Genomic DNA, 20,766 nt, shown 5'->3' with positions numbered 1-20,766 from the left:
TCACTGTTGTGGCCTCTCCCGTTGCGGAGCACAGGCTCCAGACGCACAGGCTCAGCGGCCATGGCTCACGGGCCCAGCTGCTCCACAGCATGTGGGATCTTCCCAGACTGGGGCATGAACCCGTGTCCCCTGCATCAGCAGGCGGACTCTCAACCACTGCGCCACCAGGGAAGCCCTAGCATTTGATTTTAATCTTTACCTTTGCAATCTTGACCTTGGTAAAATGACATTCTCTGTGGTCAAGTGATGTTCAGAAGTCCCTGTAGCATAATTACCTTGTCATGCCTATAAATTCTTTTTGGATTTCGTGATGGTAAACATGGATGTAATCACTTAACATTCTTAAAGATCCACTTTGATTTTTGTGTTGGTCATTAGGGGTGTCCATCAATATTCTGATTCTCCTTCCACATCTATGAAAGGACCATATTTTTGCTGCTTTTATTGAAATTAGGTGATATTACATGTCTTTATTTGACTAATGAGATATGAATGAAAGTGGCATGTCACTTCTAGGCAAAGGTATTTAATCACCAGAGCAACAATCCTTTATCCTTGCTGAAATTATTTTGGAGGCCTATATTAAAAAGAATTTTCCATCAGCCAGGTCCTTAAAGTGTCTTAGAAAGCAAGTTTCCTGGCTGACCCATATTCAACGTGCAATATGAGAAAGAAAAGGAAAAAGACAAGAGACTGAAGAGCATTTATTTGCAAGAGGTCTTTAGCTCTGACCAGAAAATAATGTTCTCTGATCTGAAGACTCGGGGGTTTAGCCTATAGTGGATATACATAAATCTTTCTCATCATGATTTGATGATACTAGCCATTTAAATTTAACTCCAAACAAACAAAAATTGCTATTTGGTAAGATATGCAGACTTGGAAGAGATGAAGGACTGACGAGAGAACTTGAGTGCCTAAGTCCCTCATCAGTCATCTTTCTCACTGTACATCAATTACTAACAAATCACCTAGAAGACAGCATTAGTCAGTCACTCCCTGGAAGCCTGATACCTTCTAAGTACAAGGGAAACATCCAGATTCCAGGTCTACAGATTTCAAGGTCAGACTCGGAATCACATGATCCTGTCTGAGCAACATATTAGCATCTTGCAATGAGCCCTTGGGCTCACCACTCTCTAACCACAGCTCTCAAGATGACATCCACAACACACTTTTGGTGAAATAGAGACCGTTATCCTAAAATCATCATTATTTTTATATAAAAAAAATTTAAAATCCAACCTATCAAAATGTATATGCTTATCATGTAACTATAAATTTATGTAGTACTGTTTTACAAATCTTATAGGAAAAGAGTAGAAAGGCAAACTGTCGAGGTATATGATCAATAAGAGTATCAGAACAAATAATGAAAATAACTCAATTCTATTCAGGCTGAACATTAGCTAAATCTCAACAGGATTCACTGGCCAATTTGGTTTTTGAAGGTTTACAGGTGAAAAAATGTTCAGATGCAAAAAGGTTTACAAATGAAAACAAGATCTATAAAAGCTCCAATTTAATAAAAGCACACAAAAGTGCTTCTCATTTTGTTCTCACTTTCATACAGTTCAATTAGGTTGTCAAAATTAAAATGAGGTTTAACACAAGTCAAATTTCCTCCTTTCAAGGCAGCACTCAAGATTTTTCTTTGAATTTTATAAGTTGTTGCTGACAAAGAGAGTACAGATGAAGAGCTGAATTGGAACATTCAAGGAATCACATATTCATAAAGTTAAAACCTTTTGCTGAAGTCTTAAAAAAAAAAACAGTATTAGATAAGTGAACTTCCCTTAAAATGGGATACGAACGTGGAATTTACATTAGCTGTAGGCTAATAAGTTAAATCACTGTGGCCACGCTGAAAGATGTAACGTAGCTCTAGTCTAATGACATACCCACTTAGTCTTATTTTCAGCTTATAACTTTAACATTTAGAAATATTCCTATCACAAAGAAAAGGTGAGATTTAAATCATTCTTTGAACAAAACCAACAAAGCCAATTCTCTAAATATGTCATTTCTGTCTTTGAAGAACATGAGAAACACTTTGGTGATTCTTAACGCTCATCCCTGCCTTTCTCCTCCTCCAACTTTTCTTCCCCACCTTCCTTCTTCTGCCTCCACCCTTCTGTCCCCTTTCTTTCTTCTTCCCCTCATATTTCCCTGCTACTCCTACTTCTCCTGCTCTTTCTCCCCCTCCCCAACTGTTTCTCCCTCCCTTTCTCACCATTTTGCCAGATGTGCAATTCCTGCTTCAGTGACAGTATCAATAATTAAGGCAATGGAACAAGAAAACAGCTCTGATGAGAGATCTGCAGATGAACCAACATGGTTTGTTTAGGATCTCATTTACAACTTGTAATATCAAGGAAAAAATATAGCAAAGAGCCTTTATTTATGTATGTGTGTACGAGTGTATTTACATGCACATGTCCATATTTAGATAGCTTGAAAATCATACAATCATACAACAAAGTATTAGCATCTCTACACTTAATGTCTTCCAGACAAAAAAGATGCTTCTCTGCTGACTGAATGGAATAAAGTGTAATTGTCACATGAAATTCATGACTTGGGAAAGGGGAAACATTAACATCAAATATGGCAACCATACAGCTGTGCTAAAAGAAGGGAAGACTCTCCTTTTCACTTTACTGCTTAAAGTTTTATTCCCAGAGCACAGAGTTGCTAAAGCTGTCCACAGCTGCAAAACCACTGTCCTCCTTTCATTTAAGGATAGCGGCACATCGAAGCCTCCTTCCTAAACACTCTGTTGTCTTGAAAGAGTGCAAAATACTAACTAACTGTATGGTGTTAGATACTAAGTCCAGTGATTTTGAATCATTGTTGATTTCTTTTTACACATTTTAGAAGAAATTTTATTGAGAAAATTTGCCAAAAGCAGCTGATTAAAAAATTTAAAAAAAACAAAACACCCAACAAAGATATGATGGCTGTAGCAGCTTGCCTCTAAGCTATCATTAATACGTGTGTCTGGCTCTGTGTAGTTGGGATGGAACAGTCTCCTTGACTCCAGTGCATTCACACACAATACTAGCAACCACTGTTAGCAGCAGAGTCCGTATACTATGGGGAAGAAAAAAATGCAAAAGAGGAGCAAAGAAACACAATTCCCGCTGTGTATAGCTTACAATGAGCCATATTTGATTCTTTTCTCAGCTTTTGAAACTGGAAAGTAAAACTTTATCTCAGCTTCCAAAATACTAAATCTTGTTAATTATAACACTAAAATGATATAAACAGATGAGTCACTTTAGAAAGCTGTTTCTCTGAGGAATTGCTGAAATCATTCATTCTTTCATGACATGTTATCACTATGCAGTAAAGGACACTGCAGTACAGTAAGAGCTGAAGAGACATGAAGAAGCCTAAGACAGCGCTGGTTAATATATGGTACAGAAGGAAGAAGATGGATACAAGATAAGTGAGAATTGCCTGGTTAAGAAACAGCAGCTGATCTCTCATCTGATGTGGTACAGTGACAAGAAAATGGACTTGAAGTTAGATGAACTAGGTTCTAAATATCTATTCCAACACTTGTGTTAGCAGATTTAAACTTATCCATAAAACAGGAGAACACTCAATTTGCAATACACTGCATGTATGTTGACTTAATAATACACTGCATGTGAAGAGCCTTCTACACTGCTTGCCCTATAGTGGTCATTGTATATGTGGCAGGGATAATTTGTAATTAAAGTGGTGTTGAGCTATTTGAAACAGTTAATGACAAAAATTTAAGTAAATAAAAATCTATTTAACATCTATAGATGGCATTGTTACTTTGACATTCGAAAAACCTTTCAATATTTAACATATTTAAGTTCAGGTAGCTTTTTGTTTTTGTTTTTGTTTTTTTGCGGTACGCGGGCCTCTCACTGTTGTGGCCTCTCCCGTTGCGGAGCACAGGCTCCGGACGCGCAGGCCCAGCGGCCATGGCTCACGGGCCCAGCCACCCCGTGGCACGTGGGATCCTCCCAGACTGGGGCACGAACCTGCGTCCCCTGCATTGGCAGGCAGACCCTCAACCACTGCGCCACCAGGGAAGCCCTCAGTTAGCTTTTTTTTAAATAACCAATTAGATCTTGAGAGTTTGGTATTCACATTTCAAAATTCTGCACTTTAGAGTACATCTGCTGACAACAACCCAACTTCTAAAATAGCGCTACCCAAGCTGTCATCATGTATCTTCTCAACTGCATCATGCTAGCTGAGTAACTTATTTGATAGAAAAGACTTCAGTTGCTAACCTTTTGTCCATAATATGGTGAGACATCCCTAGGAACATTCTTTTATGGCTGTTATTGGCATATGCCAGTATTACTATTATAATATTGCCAATATTACTATGACAAGCACTAAAAGAAATGCTACTGTTTTTCTTAAGCACAATATTTTATATTTTTTAGCAGAGGTTCATGTGAATTAAGTCATAAATTTAAATATATTGGCACTAAACGTCAGTATTCACTAATCTAATATATTATGGATGGAATAGACAATAAGTAACATAAATGAGTTCAGATAAAGAAGACAGTTATCAGAAGGCAGAGAATGATAATGACTGGAAATGCTACTCCAGGTCTAATTTTAATCAGCAAGAGTGATGAATTATGTTTCACAGCCTCATATCTGCTCTTCTATATTACTCTCTCTAATTTTTCTAATCCTGAAAATTGCATTTCTGACTCATTTCCCAGTTGTTTTTCTCTTGCTTTCTCCCTGTAGGAGACACCGGCTGGAAACAGAAAGACAGGAAGAAGGGAGATGCATTGGGGTCAGGTTTCTCCAGGGGCTGACTACTCAAGTAACAGTGATTCAGGGCAACAGGCTGGTAGCGTCCAGACCAAAGGTGCTATCAACTTCTTAAGTTGGGGATAGTACATGATCTTCCTGCTGCTTCTTTCAACACCTTTACAACAAATACCTTGTACTTACTGCCCTTTGTTTGAAGTATCAGAATGATTCCCGATTTTTTTAAATTGACATCTACTAAATACAGTTGACGAACCTGTATATCCTTATCTTTGTCAAGTTCGAGAATATTTGAAGCACAAGGATAACCAAGAAAGAGGAGTCTGGGAAAGTCAGATCCAAATGTCACATTCAACTTGTAGGAGACAAATTCCACAGAGTTCAGAAGAATAAAAGCTAACCTCAAACTCTTAAAATGAATATAGTACGAGACCACTGGGCTTTTCTCAAGGAGATACTATCATGATGTTTTGATTGTGAAAGTATAACTTCAGTAAAGGTAAACCCAGATGAAGCACAAAATGTGCAACCTCAGGCTGGCAGTGGCAACTAAAAAGAGTGTTTAGTAGCATTGATGATGATGATGATGATGATAACGACCACCCTCACCACCCTGCTGACTGGAATTCCAAAGCAAGGTTTTCTTAGTAAGGACAGCAAAACTAACTTCTTTTAAACTAGGAGAAAAACCTTGGGGATGGGTATCCCTACTTCCTCTAAGGGAGTAATATTTGGGAGACATCTCTTTGAGCGAAAGAAGCCAGTTCACCCTCCCTCATAGATAATGACTTTGTAAGTGAGGGCTTTTTAATTTTTCAACTCCAACCAACGTTCCTTCTTTCACAAAACTCACACAAAATACAGAATATTTAAAGAACTGCTCTTTAATCGTAACTTTATACCCATCAAAAGTCTAAATTCTGTGATCCTAATGGAAAGCTGATAAAATGCTACTCCAAGAAAGGTTCTCTAAATCCCAAAGCTGAGCGTAAGCAAATCCACACTCTTGAAGTGTCCATCTCCATCACACACTCCTGAGTATGATTAAAAACTCGTTCTCTTTGTGGGGTTCTCTTAGAAATTGCGAAGTTTGGCATCACGCCTAGAATTTACACTCTATGTACAATTTTCCTAAGGAAGAAGATAAGGTAAAAGTAATCCCCAAAGAGCAAGACTCCTCGGCACACCCTCCCTCAGGTCTGATGTAAGAGAACTACTATTCACTTACAGGCCATTGATGACAAATTCTTGCAACCTCACTTATGCTGAAAGATTTGTGGAAAGCGAAAATGTGTTTGAGCTGGAAATGACTTAAAAAGTCATATAATAAAAATATAGAGTTAAAGTCAAATACACAACTTGCATGAATTTTGAAAATAAGAGAGGTGAATTCTCACTGCATTGTGCTTGTTTATTTTTGTTTTACTTTAGCAAACAACTTCAGGCTATGTCGCTAGACTGGTAGAAATTATCTTTACACAATCACCCCACTGGGACAATTTTATGGAAAAGTCTGCCAAGTTCTGTTACTTTCATTGATTTTAAATTATTGAAAACTGCAGATGATTATAAAATTAGGTTATTGTACTTAATGCTGATATAAGAACTCTTGGTTTATTATGTTCAGCTCTGATTCGACTCAGCTGAATTCTTGAGAAACAGGAAGGAAAGTCGTCTTATACATATAAGAAGGCAGCTAGAGAGACAGGCAGCCACTAGTGGACATTTATACCTGTTGCAAACTGAGCAATTGCTCTGCACACTGCAATTTGTCCTGAACTATTGTGGTCATGCACAATACTTATCTTCTTTCTGTTCATAGTAATAGCTGCCAAATAGATTTTGGGGGGTGGGGTTAGATACACTCCTACAATTTTGCTCCCAGGATATAATGAAAGTAAGCCTCACAACACATTTTTACAAAGCATTCATTATCAAGCAAGCCTAAACAGTTTGTACAGCCTGATCTGTAAACTCCATGTATCCTACTATCTTCAGACAGACCTAACAACCTTCCTGAGACAGGATTCTATGACGCTTGAGCCAGAATTAGACAGCAAGAAACTCTCCAGAAACCGAGTTCTTGTTTCAAGATCCTTAAGGGATCCCATCCTAAAAATGCCTTGCTAGATTTCTATATTTTAGGCAGTCCACATATCTTGAATGCCTTTAATTTCACCACTGAGAGCCATCATGTGAATAACTCAGTATATTCAATGTGTTAACTCACTGTGCTAATTAAGCAAAAGCTTCAAATGTTGTCCAAGGCACAGAGAGCTGAAGTGCTTCTATTAAGTACTTCGGGAGGGTAGCCATTCGGAAATACTACTAAGAGAGTAAGAAGTGGATTTGCTGATAGAACAGCCCTTAGAAGTGAAATCTGAACTAACATATGTACTTTCTTAAGTTCACATTGTTCATGCTGAAACACTGTGACGTAAATTCCACTTATTATAACAATATACTTCTGTTCTTCTTTTGGCTTCTTCCACTCTAAATATCATCTTCATTTTTCACAGTTTTCATTATCTGTGTCCCAAAGTACCAGCTGTTATGGGGAAAAAAGTTTAAATATGTGGATGGATTAACATAAAGTTCATTTTTTACGGAATACTTATTATACAAAGGGAATTTACTTAGTAGTTTGAAGGAAGACTTACGCAGACTGGTTTGGGATCCCACATAATAATGGATTTTGTTGTTGTTTTAGAATAGGGTAAAAGTATTTCTGAACGTGGCTCAGTTGCTAATGGGAAGAAAACTCAAAATACTGAGATAAGCCTTGTTTCAAACACAAGTTAAGAGTTTCATTAACTTATTGTAAATCTTTAACATTTCTCAAGTGTGTGTGAGGTAGAAACAGAGTGAATATATGGGTTTGATGATATCTATAAAAATTTGATAGTCAGTACTTATCTTGGACATTTTATTTCCTTTTATTTGCTTATATCTTTAACTTCACATTGAAGAAATGCAAATTAACTATCATTCGAAACTTGCTACTCAAAGTGTAGTCTGCTGGCCATGCTCGGGGTGCTTGTTAGAAAGACAAATTCTGGGGTTTACCTCAGTCTCAGGGAATCAGAACATCTTGGGGGATAGCCAGCAATGTAAGCTTTAACCTGGCCCTCAAGATGGCTCGATGGCCATTAAAGTGTGAGAAACGTTGAGCTAAAAGTTATCAAGTATCTCCAGAGTCACTTCTTAGTATTCAAACCAAATCTATTAAAGTAAAAGATAGCCATTTAAAATATTATTTGGGGCTTCCCTGGTGGCGCAGTGGTTGAGAGTCCGCCTGCCAATGCAAGGGACACGGGTTCGTGCCCCGGTCCGGGAAGATCCCACATGCCACAGAGCGGCTGGGCCCGTGAGCCATGGCCGCTGAGCCTGCGTGTCCGGAGCCTATGCTCCTCAAGGGGAGAGGCCACAACAGTGAGAGGCCCACGTACCGCAAAAAACAGAAAACAATAAAATATTATTTTATAAATCCTCTCACTCTCACTGTGTGATTAAAAGCATAAAACTTAACAATAGTTACAGCTTTTCAAAAAGTGGTTTGTGTTATCTGTAATACATACATAAAAACACTGGGGAAATTCACTGGAGAGAGAGATGGACATTTCTCCTCATGTGAGATGTTAGCCTGAAAGGGCTTATAATTCATTTTATCTCAAATGTTCATGGATGTGTGAGTTCTCCCCATCCTTGAGCACCAGATCTTGAGCTTTGTAAAATCTTATCATAGGGGCAGTAGTTTCAATAATAACTTTAAAAGTAATATCAAATCATTTAAATCAACTTTGAAAGACTCAAAAAGATCCATGATTTATATGATCCTATAAGTATGTGAGGCATTTACGCTGATAACAATGTGATCTAAAATAAACAAACTAATCCATATATGATTATACTTTCCGGCATTTAAGTTGATTCAGAAAATTAGATTATATTGTTTAATGTGCATTAAGTCCTAAGACTAGTCTTTTAAGTGGCTTAAATATTAATCAAGACAGCAGAGGAAGCACTACATTTCTAGAAGAAAACAAGCTTTGGAATAAAATCACATTGTAAATGTTTTACTTCTATTGATTCCAAAGTTACTGTACTGAAGAATTTATAACTACTAAGCATTTAGTTTAATGTGAAATAGTCAAAGCTTGCCTATAATTATTTAAAATTATAATAAAGTATTAATATAGTATTTATAGCAAAAATAATAAAAATGTTATACAGTTGAAACACTGAATTTAAATAATAATGAAGTCAACCAGTAGTTAAACAAAAATCATGTGATTTTCTCAGTAATTAAGGATATAAAATGCTATCAGTAGTAACTTACCTTAGCTATATATGTTGAGGGTCTGTGTTTAGGTTCTGTTATAACTATCTTATATACTTATATACTAGAAGGTTATCTTGATTTTGAATTTTTAAGGTCAAGGAGCTTTGTTTCAAGGATCACCATTCATCAATTTTTCTTTTAAGAATGAAGTTGAATGACAAATTTTTATAAAAACAAATTATATATTTTTAAATTAGTATGCATGGGTGATAAGAATATGTGATATTTAATTCTGGTGCATTTTCAAATAATTTGTCTAAAATAAATTAATCAATCATAAAATATTTTAAAATTCGAAAATAGCCTTGGTTCCTTGTGACAGGAAATGCTCTCCTATTTGGTCTGTTATCATTTAAATTACCCAATATCAATCCTTGTGAATTTTGAGCAGGTTATGAGAGAGGGTTAATGGTGCCAAAAGCATGGGATAACTCCTAGTTACTCCTGCTATAACTGCCTTAATTAATTTATTTATTTTAACTGTATAAACTATTTATTAACAGACAACGCCCACAAATTTATTTCTTCTTGGACACACCCACGGTGCGGCCTCGGTGGCCTATGGTCTTGGTGTGCTGGCCTCATACACGAAGTCCCCAGAGGTAGCGTAGCCTTCGGTGAGCTCTGTACTCACAAGAATTGACGTAGTTAGAGGAGTGTCAGCATTCTAAATGTCGTTATTTGTTTTCACTCCTTTGGGGACTGATGTCACATTGGTGCCAAAGGTTCCATTATCTTCTCAAAGGACACATATCCTTTTGTAATTACTATTCTGATTCTACTGATTTGGGAACAATACATTATCCAGGTATATGAGTCTGAGGGCAGTTTCCGGATGTATATGGAGATGTAATTGATTAATTCTATGTAGTGCTTCCTTACTGTGCATTGGTACATGGCCTGGCTTTGTTAAGTTACTCTTTGGCGTTTTATGTGGCACCTAAAATGACACATAATATTCTACCTGACTTCCTAGGAGAAGTAACTGCATTGATAGAAATGCTAGAGGCTCTGAAATCAAACAAAACTTGATTCAGATGCCTAATTCAGATCTTGGCTAGTTTTAACCCTTAGATAAGATATTTAAGCTTTCTGAGATTTTAAGCCCATGGGCTAACATGTAATATGTGCTCATTAAATAAGTTATTACATTATTATTCTTGATTATAAGCATAATGGCACATTACTCAGGGGACATAATTTTGATACCTTTTTAAAACTTCCTTGGCTACATTAGTACTGTGAATGCTGCAGTAATAGTAGAAAACTGTCTTTCAATTCCTTTAGGTATTCCCAACTAGGCCCGTGTGAGGCAAGAACATCCAAACTCTTGGCTTCCTTACTCTCAGGTGGTTCAACAATTCATTTACCTATTCGATCAACATGAATCTGTAATTACAATGTGTCAATTGCTCAAAAGCCTCTAGAGATACCAAGATGCCAGTGAAGTCCTCTTCACATCCTAAGGCATGCAATGAAGACATTTTATTCTTAATAGTCCCATACCACCTCTCTAGGAAAAAAAAAAATACTTGAATTATGCTCATAAAACAGTAGGTACATGAATCCATACCTCACTGAAAGTATGGTCTTACAGACATCAATATTGTCTTCTAACGTTTATTATCCGAGTTCATCAAATCATGTAAGCCATATGAAGACCAATTAGAAAATACATATTATTCCTGCATGTGCCTTACTATTTCTTTCATGAGTTATCTGTCAATGAATAAACATTTTTAAAGCAAAATAGTCAAAAAGCATGAAAAGGAATCTATAAGCAATTACAATTCAGTGTAGAACAACTGATAACTCTTGAAATAGTGTTCATCATAAGCCTTTCAAGAAGAGTTCTCGAGAAAAACAATAATGTCTCTGATAGAAAGGAAAATGTACAAACTAAAATGTTCATGTTTAATTGCTTTAATAGTGATTTCAAAAAATTATACTGTCGAGTAAAAACTGGCACAATAGTCTTTACTTTCAAAAAAGGGAAGCTCTATCCAAAGACGAAAGCTTCTATTGAGTGATTTTTCAGTGATTATACTGCATGAAAGTACAAAATGTCTCTGAAACCATACCTGTTTACAAGGTTAGGCTTTTTGGCACATATTTTGTTGAGACCTGCCAAGTAGGTGTTTCCAAAATGTGTTCCATTCTGAATCCAGCCAGGAACCATATTTGGTATGGCTTACGTCTGAAAGCAAATGTTATAATAAGCTAGAACTCTGTTTATATTTTTTCTATGTTGTAACTCTTCAGTAATCACCCCGGCAGGAACTTTTCCTTTTCTGACCATTGCAGTCGGGAATAATTTGTGCAGCCCAATTATCAGAACACCATCTCAGTTATGTATAAGATTTGTCCTAAGGACCACCAGCATCCTTTGGTAAAGACGGCTTAGAGAAGTCACCACAAATGATTTCTAGTCACATTATGCTCCTGGGGACAGAGGGGAGGGAAAGAAAGGGTGTTTGAAAACATGGGCTGGAGTGGATATAAAATACAATAATCACCACTAACACTCCCCAACTGTTAAAATAGTCACTCTCTTCTGATAAATGTTAATGTAATTCGCATGTATTTGATCTACTCATTTGCTTACTGTTCTTCATGCCCTTCCTACTAGAATAATTATTAAAAGTTTATACAAAAAATTTCAGAAGCAGAAAAGGCCACATCACATTGTGTAATGGACTGCGTTATATTTTAATATATATTAAAACTTCATATGACATTATTTGTACATGGTACCTAATGTTTAATTACGAAAACGTCTAAGAAACTTGGCCAAAACCAGGCAAAGTTTATCTTCTCTCACATCTTTCCCGACTCTGTTCAAATTCCAAAGGTAATTCCTTGCAATTAAAACTGTTAAACGTAAAACTTAAAGGAAAAAAATTTCAAATAATTTGTATTGTAACATATTATTACTTTATAGGGTTTTGTGAAAATTATTTAATTTTCCAGAAATATGAATGAGGATGGATGTACTTTTTGTTGATAAGAATATTTTAAAATTATTACTAAAGACCTTTACCTCCAACATGGTAAAGAAAGGGCTCTTTTTCCAACTCTTTTACTGAGAACTACAAATCTTTTTCAAAGCAAATCTAACTGGAAATGATTCATTGTTAACTTCAGAAACTGTGCGCCTGTGTATAAAAAGATGCTACTTGGCACTTTCGAGGAACCTGGTCTTCCAGTTCTCTGGGAGAAATTAGCGAATTAGATCACTAAGAACAAACCACAGCTTTCTTCAGAAGTTAGCAATTTTATTTTTTAATCAAATAATCTCTTACATATAAAAAATGTCAGTGACTTTGCTCCTGTTACCCAGAGCTCTTATTCCCCTTTTGCCTTGCCTCTTCACAGCTCCTATGTCACACACACTTTGCATATACGCACTTATTATGTGCACATGCTCATCCATGTCATAGATTTCCACTACCAGCTGTACACTGATGACCCTATAATCAGCTCCTGCAGCACCCCCCCCTCTCTCCTGCACTTGTCTGCTTACTGATACAGCACCCCTGTGTCCAGTTCCCACTCTAGGTCACCGCCAGTGCAATCTCTCAAAACCACACATCTGCCCGGTTCACTCCCCTTCTTTAAATCCTTTAATGATGTTGGTGCTGAAAGAACAACAGTAATATTGAAAAGCCCTACTGGCTACCACATATAAATTTTAAACGAGATAGATATTCACATGTAGGCAGGACCTTGGAAATGACGGCAAATATGATTTGATTTCCTTTTCCATCTTCTATTCAATATCCTATTAAGGCCATAATCATGTCTGAGGTTTTGTATCCAAAAATGCTTTCTTTGATTTACCCTCTGTCTACTCTAATAAAAATTCAGTCCCTTCATTGTTTTATACACCCACACATAAATAAACACACACACACACAAATACAAGATTGAAGACACACCCGATCTGGGGGACTGGCTTTCTCCTCTCCCTCCCCTCTCTCCTCCCCCAGCTCATCTTGTTCAGAACAAATTCCATTCCTAGTCTCTCTGGGATTATTGTACAGTGCATTTTCTCTCTTGAGCATGACTTTTCGCTGTTATTCCCCATTCCAAGCACATTCAAAAATGTACCTTTTAAACAAAGAGCAATTCTAGTAAATAACACACATTTTTAACTTTATCACATTATTCTAAACTTTGTGAAAGAAGGTGAAAAGCAAAAAATATCAGGATATGAACTTTTATACAGAGGAGAAAATAAGAGGACAGTTGCAATTAAGAGGGAAAAAAAGACCTGAAAATTCTGAGAGCTCGAATAATATTTTTCCACAAAGGTTTTTCACGATAGGTGAATTTAGATTGTGGTCTTTTGCTGGGAATAAAAATTTCTAAATATCTACCCCGATTTAAGTCAAAGTCCTCTCACTGTCAAGAAGAATACTGCTTTTTCATTGCATTAACAAATAGCCAGTGAGAGCTCAATAAATATTTATCAAATTATACTGAATTAAGGCTAGTAAAATGGTACAATAGAGAAGATTCTGGCCTCAACCTACTTATTCCTGGAAAGAGTTTTGCCTTAAATGCCAATACACTCCCATTCTCTGCTGTCTGAGGGTGGAGTTTATGGTTACCTTAAATCCCCCATGCTCGTCCTTCTTTTCTGATGGCCACAAGAGGAAGCCCGAAGTAACCGGTAATTCACCTTCTTTTCCCATGAGCCCCATCCCCACCCTGATCAAGATATAATAGTGGACAGCACATTCCAAAGAGAAAAACCACTCAAGCTCCACCCTTTAGGTGTCAAGGGATCTGAGAGAAAAAAATAAAGAGAAATAGCAATGTGGTTTTCTGTCCTCACCAAAAGTGTCACCCATTCACCCAGTGGCTCCATTCTGTCCACGGAGTTCTTGAGACTTGTCATATTCCGTAAGTATGATTAGGGGGGAAAAAAGGAGGGCATACAATTATTTTCATCTACAGTTCATCAAAAAAGAGAAAGAGACCCTACAAAATGGTGATAAATTTCATTGTTTGACATTTTCAAAATTAAAAAAATAAAACAGGTCAGTTAAATAGCTAAAACATAGCTACTCACCAAAGCAGAGCTATTCTACCTAGCTGTAAATTCATCATTTTTTACACGGAAGACTCTTGAAAATCACAAAAATAATCCTCCTAGATTTGAGTATTTCACAAGAGCCTGATGGTTCATTGGCCTATAGTAACATGCAACTTTGCTGAGGCATGAGTTCGATTCCTGTGGGAGAAGCACTCCTTTAGTGAGTGGCTGACAGCAGAGTGTCTGTAATACAATAAAGCTTTATACAAGACTCTGCTTATCGACAGGCATGGGGAGCTCCTCTATTACACGAGTTTTCTGAGGGACTTTCACACTGTTTGTATCAGAGGGAGAAGAGCCTAGCAAGCACCCACCTGCACTCTGGAACCCAGCTGCCTGGACGAACATCTCACCACCAGCACTAAGTAAGCACCTAGAGCCAACTACTCAACCCCTCTATACTTCAGTTTTCTCAACTTCAAAGTAAGAACAACAACAATATCACTTACTTCATAGGGTTGTTGTGAGGATTTTAAAAGGCTTGAAATGGTGCATGGTGTGTGGTCAGTGTTCTGTACATGTTATGTGTAATATAACATTATAAGTAATAATAATGATGAGCCCTCAAAGGTCATATATGCACAATTATTTTCTGCTATATTTTATCGGGAAACTGTCACGCTACAGTTCTGTTTGGAAATATTGGATTCCAGAAGTTCTTGGGATACTTTTCTTGTGGATCCCAAGGGTCCACTCTATTGTTCCATATTGTCCGTGGTTTCTGGGGTTCTAGGAAGAGACTAATTCCTGTTGTTTTGGTGTGGAGACTGTACATTAATACAGTAATAAAATAATTATATTTTTATTGTTCAGGTCTAGGAAAAAAGAAACCTAAGAGTAAGGAAGGGGGCAATCATTTGACAGCCTGGTTTCATCTGCTAGTTTTCACTTTTTAGGCATTAAATTTTTTTTCTTTGTACTTACAATTGATAATGTGTAAGAAAAATCTTGAGTGTAAAGATACATTACAATTTTTTTCACTGGCAGAATTTTTTCAAGGCAATGCTGAGGACCTCAAAACTGACTATTGTCTAAATAGATAATAAATTCTCATGGTAAGAGCCTAGTGTCAAATCCCTTTAGAATCATCACAAGTTTTCTTAGTTACCAAAGATTTCATATGGTGGCTGGAGCAAGAATGAATTTTTAATAGCTTAGTTCCTGGTGGGCCAACTAATACCTTTTCGAACAGTCAATTTTGTAGACCCTAATGGAGTATTTATAATGATAACTAATAATGACTAACAGTTTTTACTTCTTGCCATACAGGGATTTAAAAACATGGCAACCACCATACTAGATAACGTTACATCCATTCTCTTACTCAGTGGTCCTAAGAGTGGGAAACTGAAGCCTAGAAAAGTTTAACAACTTGCCCAAAGTCACACAGTTGGTAACTGGCTGAGCCAGGATTCACAGCCAGGCAATCTGACTCAGAAACGTGGACTCCCTGATCATCACATATTTGTTAAGGGAGCAAGGATTTATGGGAGCTTTCTAGTTAACCTGAAAGGAGAAACTGTCTTAAACTTCCTTTGAGCTGTTGTTAGGAGGAGTTGATCAACAGATGCCAATAAAACTGTACTTTTCCTTTATTTGACACTTCTCCACAGCTAATATATGATGGTAACAACACAGTACTGAGAGTGTAATATTAACTGAAGAGGGACTTTCATTTTTATTTTTCTGGAATATTTATGTACATAATTAAGAAACCATGGTTCTTTTATTTTACTGTGATGATTTATACCAGAATAAAATCAATCAGGTAAAAAGGGGCATTTCCTGGAAATAATTAAATTTACTGAACGACTAGGGTCTTTTTAAAAATTTCTGATCACTATAGTATTATAATTACTGGGCCTTCTGAATATGCCAATGACCATCGAAGAATAGTTTCACATTTTTATCACAGGAGGCAGCATTTTTTGAGTGCTTGCTATGTACTAGGCACTGAAATGAATGCTTCACCTGTGCTGTTTCACTGAATCACCGTAATAACCTGAAATGATCGGCACCACTAACACACCCATTTTAAAGTTACCCAAAATCAACAGAGGAGAAGACAAATGGTCACATGGCTCGTGACAAAGCTGAGCTTTGAACTCCACCTGTAATTGTCTCGCTAGAGCCAAGCCTAATACCACTATGTTAAAATGCCTCCAAGGACTGTACAGTATTTTATATTCTTCGGAAATGCTTTCCATCAATTAATTCATTCCTTGTTCTCATAAGTCACCTGAGAAGAAATTAAGACACTGAGTTTTGGAAATGTTAAGAGTTTGTCCGAGATCATAGGGATTTTAAAGTAGAAACACTCACACTTGTAGCCAGATTTTCTCTTTGTCCCACAGTTTTCTAATCTGCATGCTTCCTCCTTAGATGACAATAATCAAATACCCATGTTTTATTACTAGTCCTAGCCTCTTTCTTTGATTTAGCTGTTGAAATCTGAGTGCACAAAGTACAGCTGCTGCTCCTCAGAGACCTCAGCTTTTTTTTCTGACCTTGGCAATGTTATTCAAGCAGAGGGAAATTCAACCATGAATGTTTATCCATCTGCCCGATTCCTTATTCATTCCCTCTGGGCTCTGACTCTCTGGACACCCTGGGTTTCCCTGTGGACCTCACATGTATCTTGCCCAGTGCAAGCTGGACATGCAGAATTTAAATCAGAATTTTGTCTTGTCTGTGTTTCCTTACATCAAGAAAATCAAACAAGTTCTGGTCATGAAAGCAAAAGATAATTTTATGTGCTCTCTCCCTCTATTTTGGTTACTATTTATCTTCATTTGTAAACTTCCAAGTTCTCCAATTTTTCTCCATGCTATTAGCACTTTGAGATTATTTATAGGATGTATTTTTACCCTAAAAATTTTTACCTCCCCAGAGTCCACACATGGGGCATAATCTGTCTACACCCAGTCCGCCTAAGGGCTCCCAAACCAAAAGAACCCCTCTGCCTCCGAAACCCTTGGCACAATAGATCTACAGTGCAGAAACAATAAAAAAAGAAAATTGAAGTTACCTGTAATCCATTCAGAGATGACCACCAGGGTCAATATTTTAGTATATTTTTAAAATTATGCCTATAAATTGATATATCAAATGATGCAATCTTCTGAAGGGTAATTTTGCAATATTAATAAACACCAATATCTTTTAAAACTTACCAATGGTATGATGCAAAAATTACACCTCCAGAAATTTACCTTTAGGCAATAATCAGAAAGAAATTCCCAGAAAGACTCACGTGTGCGTGCGTGTGTGTGTGTGTGTGTGTGTGTGTAGTGAAGTACATATACAGGTTTGTGTGTATTTACATATTTTTGCATATATATGTTTGTGTCTACACACAAATACATACATAGTCATTTTTATTTAAAATATCACAGGAACATTTACCTAAATTCATAATAAATCTACATCATTTAAATGGTTACACTGTATGTATTTTATTAGGTAGATATGCTATAATTTACTTAATTAATTGATCCTCCGCTATTGCACTTTACAGTGTCTATTTTTTTCATAAACAAAGCTGTAAAATATTATTCTTGTGTAAACATCTGTACATCTGTCTCTAATTCTTCCCTTTAGACAAATATTTTGTAAGGAATTGCTGACTATGGACATTTTGAAGGTTTCTAAGACAAAATTATAGGTCCACTAGGAGTACATGAGAATGCTATTTTATTCACACTCTCAATATATTATATTATCGTAAAAACAAACAACCTCACAACATATACTAAAGCTAAGCAGAAATAATATTACCCTGTTTAAATCTATTTCTTCAGGTAGTATCAAGTTTGAATTTTTCTCATCCTTGTATTTGTTGATCAATATGTCACTACCCTTTGTATTCCTTAGTCAGTTACCATTAATGATTCTTGCCCAGTTTTCTAAATTATTCTTATTTTTTCACTTAGATTCAAAAATTCATTATATGTTAAGGATTAATACATTACTTAATGATTAATTAATGACTAATAGCATTAGTAAATCATATTCCTTTTACCATATTTTCAAAATAAGCTCTTAAGCTAACCGAACAGTTACTTTGAACAAAGTACTGTTTTTAGCAGTTTGAAATTTACATTTTTAATTTTTACACCCCTTCTATTTGGCAGACCACAATCATTGAGGCCACATCCTAGGAAACAGAAGGTTCAATAAATTTTTTTGACAAACTCGTTATGTATGATAAAAACATTTTTTTAATTATTTCTTTGGAAAACTATTCTTTAGTGGTAAAATCTATTGTAATAGGGATGCTTTGACCCTGGTTTCTTTGTTTTCTCATGTTCCTTATGCCTGATCTATTCATGTCATTCACAGTCAACAACATTTCACCTGGAAACATATCACTAGAAAGTCATTAAATAATATATAAATAGGTGACCTAACTATAAAAGATCATTTATCCCAATTCTGACTTCCCTAAACCAAGGCTACTTATTTCTAACAAGTGCAGTATCAATTAGTTTGTATGGTAATAGTTTGCTTTTATGTATTTTTATTAAAGTTGTTGAATTCACATTTCATAGAAGGTATTTTAAGTCTTCATATTTCCATCAGAACGTGGAAACGTCATAATTATTATTCTCCTGCCTTCCTCATCATTAAAACATCAAAACATAAAGAGACATATGTTTTAGTAAACTATTTTACTTCTGAAAAGTTACATTCTGAACCAAAAAATAACCTTTATGAATTTTGCACCTTTTTAATATTGTTTGATGTGCAACTTCTATTTAAAATATCCTTCGAAGGTATCTTTATAACATTATGCAATTACAATGTAATTACAATGAATTCCGATTATTTGACTTTCAATTGTTTAATGTTAGGTTGCTAATGTAGCAAGAGATAAGTAATTCAATTGTACTGGAGTAGAAATTCAGAGAGAAAAGTAAGACTTAAAGAATCATATTCATGGAAAAAAGTAAAAATTCAGTATAATGCAGCTGCCAATTCACCCCAAATTAATCTATATATGTAATGCAGTACAATTAAAATCCAAAGGATAAAACTGGAGGGCTAGCATAAAAGATATCAAGACTAATTATTAAAGCTATATAAATAAAGCAATATAATATTAACACAAGAATCAACAAATTCACCAATGGAAAAAGACAAAGTCCAGAATCAGATCACACATATTCAATCACCTAACATAATAATTGCTACACTCCATTAGGAAAATCTAATCTTTACAATAAGTGATGCTAATTCAAAAGATAATTCACATAGAAAAGTATGAACTTAAATCCCTACCTCCCCTGAAACACAAAAATCAACTTTAAATGGACTGCAAATTTAAATGTAAAAGGTAAAATGGCAAAACTTTTAGATAAAAATATAGGGAAACATTCCTATTACTTTGAAGTAAACAAAAATTTCTAAAACTAGATATAAAAAATGTTAACCATAAAAACACTTTGATAGATTTGATTATATTAAAGTTAATTTAATTAAACAATACCATTCAGAGAGTCAGAAAATCCAGTTTTATGGTAAAACTAAAATAAGTTTGTATGTGCGCATATACATGCATACACACACACTGAGCCTAAGCTCACTTTAGGATTTAAGAATATAACAACTTCTGGGAGTTCCCTGGTGGCGCAGTGGTTAAGGATCTGCCTACCAATGCAGGGGACACGGGTTAGAACCCTGGTCCAAGAAGATCCCACAGGCCGAGGAGCAACTAAGCCCATGCACCACAACTACTGAGCCCGAGTGCCACAACTACTGAAGTCTGCATGCCTAGAGCCCATGTTCTGAAACAAAGAGAAACCACTGCAATGAGAAGCCTGCACACTGCAACGAAGAGTAGCCCCTGCTCACCTCAACTAGAGAAAGCCTGCACGCAGCAAGGAAGATGCAATGCAGGCAAAAATAAATAAATAAAATAAATAAAGTTTAAAAATTACAACAACTTCTAATTTGGATATTTGCATGTGAAAAGTCATGGTCTTTTCAGGTAGTTTCATCCCTCTAATTTTATAGGTGCTTTTTCACTTGGTCATTTGTAACAGCTCTATAAAAGGTATAATTGACAATAAAATAAACTATACATTAAAACTGTACGATTTGATCATTTTTAACATACTGTAGTACAAGCCCTTACAGTTGGCTTGTTTTCTTTTTTTCTGGTAATGCAAGTGCTTGATTTAAGGTATGATTCCCGAGGCACCTACTTCAGCAAAGGCTGTCTTGAACAAACAAACTGCCAGCCATACAACTAGATGAAAGAGCCAGGATGCCCATGAGCCACACTGCCCACCATGAGCTCCTTTGTTTCTGAGATCCTGACTGATTTAGATAACTGGCTATTTGGGCCACTTGTGTTATGTATTCTTTCTTTTTTTTCTCTTTCCATGCTTTAAATTCTAGCTCTTATGTTTTAAATTCTCCAGTTAACAGTGAGTCGGAGAAACCCTAGAACCCCACACTTGACTCCAGTGAAATTAGAACTACAGGCCCATCCCATGCTTGATCTCAGTCTCCTCCCCACCTTCCCCAGCAACATTCT

This window comes from Lipotes vexillifer, unplaced genomic scaffold (genome assembly GCF_000442215.2).
Source record: "Lipotes vexillifer unplaced genomic scaffold, Lipotes_vexillifer_v1.1 scaffold1198, whole genome shotgun sequence".
Taxonomy (NCBI): Eukaryota; Metazoa; Chordata; class Mammalia; order Artiodactyla; family Lipotidae; genus Lipotes; species Lipotes vexillifer.
This window is presented reverse-complemented; position numbering follows the sequence as displayed.